The following is a 6,794-nucleotide window of genomic DNA, read 5'->3' as shown; positions in this document are numbered from 1 at the left end:
TTACTATTTTTCCCACTATCTTCCTTCCTGCAATGAGCCACTGCAACTATGAAACCCAGTAATGCTTCTAACAGTGAAGTCTTTAAGGGAAAGTAGCTGCAGATCTCCTGATTTAGGTGTGGAAGGGGAGCTGTAAAGAGTCTCCTTGCTATGTGATAAATGGGACAGGGATGTTTCTCCTCATCCTACTGACTAACCAATTGCTAATGTTGGAAACTCAAACTCAGTGGAGCCCATAAAAACCCAGGGTAACAGATTAGCTTTCCAGCTTGTGCTGTGCTGTGGTATTTTCCTCCTTGGACACTCCTGTAAGTGTGCCTTGTATATATCTAAACAGTCCTGCTCTGTGTTCCCAGATTGTGTGTAATGCACATACAAGGGGAGAGCAATTCCCCCAAGTTTTTGTGATATTTGGAAAAATACTGAAGAGAGGTATGTCCATCTGTGGGGTCATAGATCCAAATGCCATGAAGTCTGTAGGATGCTTACTAATGCTCTTCTCAAAGTGGTAGAGCAGAATAGAGATAATTTTCATGTGGAATCTGTGGAGGATGCCCTGTGACATCTTGCACTGCTCTCTCTGCTACAGCTGGGGGAATGCTCCTGTACTCCTTCAGCAAAACAAGAGAATGGGGATAGGATATTATGAGGTGCTGGCCCGAAGACAGCTCTCATCCAGCCCGTTGGATCTTTGTCCAAAAGCTTTGAATAAATTGTACCAGTTGGTGAAATTTTGACACCTGTTTGGTTGTGACAGAAGATTCCATCACTGGTTTGCGGTATTTACATCACGATGGAGTTCAAGCAGCTTTCCCTAGTTCTCATGCTGAATCAGCCATGGAAAAGTCACTTTGGTCCTCCTTTCAATTTTTTTTTTTTTCTTTTAACTAAGCTCAGAAGTTTAGCTACAGCAGCTAAAGCCATAGCATAAATTATATTTGCAATGAAGTGTTTTTAAATTCTGTGCAAGGAATGAGTTTAAGCTAAGATATACTTTGTACGTATAAACTCTGTTTCCTATGGGATTCTGCTGGTATACCTTCATTAGACTGTAAAATATAAGTGTAAACTAGGCCTGAGTCAAAAGGAATATCTTATAAACTTGGATCTATTCATTTCTGTGAGATTCACAGGTGCTGATTAGGTATCAAGATGCCCTTGACATATTAAATAAATGCAAGATAACTAAAAATGTAATCATCCCTATGAAATGAGGAAATCCCTGTATTTCCTTTATATATCTACAGCCAGGTGCAATAATTTGTTATTATAAGGAATGTGTGGGGATTAAAAAAAAAACTTTTTAAAAAATTATATAAATAAATAAATTTTAATTCTACATTTAACTCAAAAATTAGGAATAAATTACAACTCCATTTGAAAATAAGTGCAACATGAACAAATATGATTTTCTCGTAATACTATGTCTGTTAGATCTACATTATTATGAAAGAATTTGTGAATAAGCATTTGTCATAAAACTAATATGGGTAAATGATGTTACTTAAAATATTTTTTAATTACTACAGGAGACTATATAGATTTTACAGTTATTTTTTGTGATAAGAATATTTTTCACATATTTAGTCACAGTCAACTGCACTAGGAGAAAATATTTTTAAAATAAAATATCTCCTTCATAAATATCATCCTCAGGTAAAAACTGAACTGTAATCTGTAGGACCACGTAACCAAAGCTGCTTGACCAAATTCATGCTTGATATGCAAACAGATATCCAAACACTCTTTGGACTTGAAGAGGTAAATTTGTTCCTACTGCTCTTTTCAGCACCCCGCTCCCACTGAGCTCTCCATCTGCATCATTAAGGTCCTCAACTCTGAAAACCCAGCCTGGTAGGGAGGTGAGTGTCATTTTGGAGATGGATGAACATACCTCTATGAGATGTCTGCGACCTGGAAGCTACAGCACCGTGTTATTTAGGTGTTGGTCCTGACATAAGATAGCTGATTCTCTGCACCCCATGCATGCAGCCATCCTCCTTGCAGGTTATTACCACTTGGTATTCACGAGCCAAAAGTGCAGGCAGATGCACAGCTCTACATGCCTGTAAGCTCCCAAGTCACCAAGCTGTTCTTTTAATTTTAGACAGCTGTGAATTTACTTTTGGATCTAGATGGAAATATCATCTTCCATATTTACAGCTCTTTGTTCTGACATTGTCTCCAATTCTGGCCACTGAAACTGTGTTAAAAGAAACCAATACTGTGCCCATTTAAGACTGTATTTTCCTCTCTGAAATTCTCAGACTCTACAACTGAGAAGCTTTTCACTTTTTCATTAAACTTCCCCATGCAAAATAGCAAAACAGTCTGTTTTCATGAGGTCCAAATGCTTCATTTCAGCTTTATTGAAGAGTTGCATTTGGATAAGGCTTTTTGATTCCAGCCACAAAGTAAACTATTTTGCAAAAGCATGACGCACAAGCAAACAGAAAAGTACAGGGTGTACGGTGCCTGCAGTTGGAGAGCACCCCCAAAGAGAATAGAGCAGCAGCAGTGACACAGCACTCTTCTTGGCTACCGTACAGCACAAAGGATCACAATGCAGCTAGCTTCCTAGGTCTAATTAGCTGCATGGGGCCAAAGAAAAAACCCGTGACATTAAAAACTGATATGGGAGAAAAAGTAATCCGTACTTGTGAAACAGAAGATGGACAAAAGCCAGCTTCCATTTGGACTCTGACATTGCCTGTATCAGTAAGACTAGCAAAATATGGAGGTCTTCCTCCTGAAGAACTGGAGAAACACAGACTGAATATATGTGCAAGGGGAATGATCAGAAGCTCTGTTTCTATGTGTTTGACATGCTAACAAATCAGTCCTAACAAAGAAAATAATTTCCTTTGTTTTAAAAACAAAAACAAGGAAAAAAAACAACAACAGCAAAAAAAAAAACAACCCTTGATATCTGTGTAGGCCATTTCACAACAGTGAAAGTAAAATGGGATTTTTCTAATAGCTAAAAATTTTTTGCCTGCAGGTATGGGCTTTACTCTGTGAACAGCCAAAAGAAGCCACTGCTGAAGGCTGTCCAGGTATTTCAGCAGCTGCTTCTACAAGTGAGACATAAGGAGGCAAAAGAATTTCAGTGTCTGAAACAAGAGCATGATTTAAAGGTAGCCAAATCTCTAAAATGGGTACAACAGAAAAGAAAATGACAGTCTGTGCTTTCCTGTGCTATAGGACATTATTTCTCAGGACTCGGCAAGATATTCTGAATATAATCTGTCTGGGAAAGGCAGGTGAGGCTGGAAGAGGAGATGAGCAGCCACAACATTTGGTAGGAAACACCTGCTGGCCTGTTATCGGCACATGAGATTTCCTGGGAAAAGGGTGCGTGAAACATGAATGTTGACAGGAGGTGAAAACATATATGACAACTTAGAGGTATGTGACTGAGTCAAGAGGGAATACCGCCACTCAGACGAAATTCAGGAAGCATAAACTAAACCTAGTTCACAACAGAATGTAAATGACTGCATAGCAAATGAAGGACTTCAGTCAAGAGGTATCACGACTGAAGTGAATGCTGTAAAACAACCTCCTCTAATAAACTGGAAGGCAGTGTGTTGGGTGACTACTTACCTGTTTGTGATAGGTACCAAAGACTGCAGAATTCACAGGGCATCCATAATAGCCAGGAAGGGGCAGCGATCTGGAACTTGATGGATGCTGTTGCCTTAGGAAAGAAATAAAATGCTTCATGAAAACAAGGGACTTCTCACCATAAAGAGGTGCTTTGCAAGCGGCAGTTGGAACAGCGCTACTGCAAGAATCTCCACAATGCAAGCACTGAGAGCACAGATGTCAAAACAGCAAAATGATGTTCAGATGGAAAAACTGGACTGTTCCTGTTGTCTCTGGGTATCAAGAGCTTAATCAGCACATAGCTGTCTTCTTACCACTGAAACAGATCACAGGCTCCCAGAGGACATTCTTGACAAATCTCCAGCATTTGCACGGCCGAGATCTCAGTGCAGCATTTTAAGTTTTGAAGGTACACCTTGGAAACACAATGAAAGCCCAGAAGAAAAAATCCTTTAGGAGTATTTTCTTGACTGCAGTTGTGTTGAACAGCACGTTGCAAAAGAGTAGGAAGAAGTAAAGGAGCAGACGTGCGGCAGCAGTGCTTACCAGGAGAGAAACAGAAAGTGATGAGATAATCTTTTGAAAGAAGGGATCATGTAAAGAGGGTGGTCTGTACATGAATTACTTCTTGCCCTAGATAGAAAATAGAGTGGATTATGGAAAGCGCAGCAAATTGAGTCCAAAGAAGATGCAGACTGAACCAGAATCATAGAATCATAGGAAGGCCTGGGTTGAAAAGGACCACAATGATCATCGAGCTTCAACCTTCCTGCTATGTTCAGGGTCACCAACCAGCAGACCAGGCTGCCCAGAGCCACATCCAGCCAGGCCTTGAATGCCTCCAGGGATGGGGCATCCACAGCCTCCTTGGGCAACCTGTTCCAGTGCCTCACCACCCTCTGGCTGAAAAACTTCCTCCTAACATCCAACCTAAACCTCCCCTGTCTCAGTTTAAAACCATTCCCCCTTGTCCTATCACTATCCAAAATACTCCTAGTAGAGACCTTCATATGGCACTATCCAATAATGGTTTGAAATGAAAACATCTCCCATTTCAGCATTAATGCAGTGACAATCCCATGCTAAGGAAGAAAAGACTGAGTTTGCTCCATGTTACAGGGCTATTGCTGTACATGCTGGACCTAGAAAAGTGAGGCAGCATCTGATCTTGTCTGATACAGAGGAAAAAACTGCATGATGGCAAGTGAAGGAAACCGACTCTTTTAAAGTCATTTAAATAAAAGCAAGACAGGTAGACACGGAATTAATATCAAAGTAATTGCTGACAGCAGAGAAGAAATTCTGCAGAAGGAATCTTAAAGATTTCTGAAGGCTGGGTGTCTGATGCACAAATGGGTAATGGTTTCTATGCCATACTCTCCCAAGGACAATTAACCCCAAGGAGAAGCCAGACCAACCTCAGACTGTTACTGAGTGGCTTCAACATACCAGATGAGGGTTTCCCCTGACAGATAACTACAAGCAAGACTCTCACTGTGAAGACGCTGCCCATCTCATGGGCCAGTGCTATTAAGCTTAGCAAATCAGTACAGCTTTCTGACTGGAGGAATGAAGAGGAAATCCTTCTATGACTAAACACCATAAGGTAGAAGAAAATCTCCATTCTAATAGAGGAAACCCCTATTGGACAGTACCAGGCTGATATGGTAGTCACCCAGCTGAAATGCAAAACATTCAGTTAGAAAATGTAGCTATTGAGGTGAAGCTTCAGGCTCCAGGGAATTACTGATACTAGTGCAATTGCTTCAATCATGAAGACTCAGGCTGCTAAGAAGAAACTGTGAATGAGATTGCTAGTAGCAATCATAGAAGCCCACTCGGAAGAGGAAAGAGAACACAATGATAGCCCTCATAAGCACAATCAGCAGATGACTCTATCAGCACACAGTCCGACACCCAGCTTTCTGTAACTGCAAAACGATATCCTCATCTTCCAAGTTATAATCTATGCCAATGAAGAGAGACAGAGCACTCCTGAGTCTTTAAATTAGAAGCCTGGATTTGTCTTTCTCTGTAGGCTGCTTTTTCATTTTGCTAACTGTGGAGGAAAGACCAAGGAATGCAGCTCTGTGGTGGCTCTGTAGGAAGCTGCCTCATGATAGGTGTTGCAAAAATCTTTTTACCATGACTTTGCATTCATAAAGCAATACTTGCACCAGACACTGAAGGAGTTTCCTGCTAAAAGTGAAGTAACGATCTCGCCAAGCTTCATTGATTTCTTGGTGGAGAATGCCTTATGTCTATGCTGCTTTATGTCTATGCAGTGACAGCTGATGTCACTTTAATGGGGACAAGTTCTTCGTGCATATGGGTGCTTAGATGGATTGCAGAGAGCAGGGGTCTTCTTGTAAAAAGCCTTATCAAATCAGCCATTCTTGTTCTCTTCTGTCATGTGTAAAATCTTCATGTCTGGAAACAGCCTGAACACAGCCAATGTCACGGAGACTAAAGGGAAAAAGCTGAAGTTACCTAAAATGGTGACCACTCTGCAGAAAACCACATTATCTTGACAATAAAATAGGGCACTCTACAGGTCCTGGCAGCTTACCCAGCCCAAGCACTTATAAAGAGATTCATCAAAATGTCTTACTTACGCAAGTAGGTGTCTTCCTCACCCCAGGGAGAAGCATTCCAGTGGCCAGCCTTGCAGAGGGGTCATGGGAAATTTAATTAAAGGCTGAGACTGCAACGTTTGGAGGAAAGGCTGCACTGAGTTCCCCAGCAACAACAGCCTTAAGCAGGGGACTTCCAGCAAAGGGGAAACCCCGAGAAATTTCCTTTTAACCACATCACCAAACACCACAGTGCTTCATGAGACAAGGAGGGCATCTGAATGAAGAAGACATGCTCAGAGAGAAGAGTGCAAGTAGCCAAGGCTAATGTATTTGGTGCAACTTACGCATCTTGTTCTCTCACAATTAGGCCTTGTTCTCATGGATATGCAATATTGTGGTTTCCCTCTTGAACTGTCATCTGCCAATGTGACACACCCAGTTGTTGAAAGAGAAATCACATTAAAATAGGGGTACATGGGCAGGCTGGAAGGATGCTTCCTATCAGAATTATTCCAACACATGTCTTTGTGGGCCTGCTGAGGCTAAGCAGGCCAGAGCTGCACCCCCCATTCCTGGGTGGCATGTGCAGCGGATAAAAAATGTAAGGGT

At 41.4% G+C, this 6,794-nt stretch overlaps 1 protein-coding gene across 2 annotated transcripts in view; it reads right to left on the bottom strand.

Annotated features, from left to right (window-relative positions):
• NEUROD6 (neuronal differentiation 6) overlaps nucleotides 1-6,322 on the bottom strand; it is a 26,181-nt gene extending 19,859 nt beyond the window's left edge. The window contains exons 1-2 of one of the 2 annotated variants that reach the window (XM_019616683.2): nucleotides 6,225-6,322; nucleotides 3,607-3,700 (exon numbers count right to left, since the gene is read on the bottom strand). The gene's annotated coding sequence lies outside the window, so the exon portion shown is untranslated. Of the gene's footprint in view, nucleotides 1-3,606; nucleotides 3,701-3,923; nucleotides 4,112-6,224 lie in introns of those variants that run through there. The other variant, XM_010713061.3, reaches the window with a different exon arrangement.
• Between the last annotated feature and the right edge of the window lie 472 nt (nucleotides 6,323-6,794).

This window comes from Meleagris gallopavo, chromosome 6, assembly GCF_000146605.3.
Source record: "Meleagris gallopavo isolate NT-WF06-2002-E0010 breed Aviagen turkey brand Nicholas breeding stock chromosome 6, Turkey_5.1, whole genome shotgun sequence".
In the NCBI taxonomy this organism is placed as follows: domain Eukaryota; kingdom Metazoa; phylum Chordata; class Aves; order Galliformes; family Phasianidae; genus Meleagris; species Meleagris gallopavo.
This window is presented reverse-complemented; position numbering and strand designations above follow the sequence as displayed.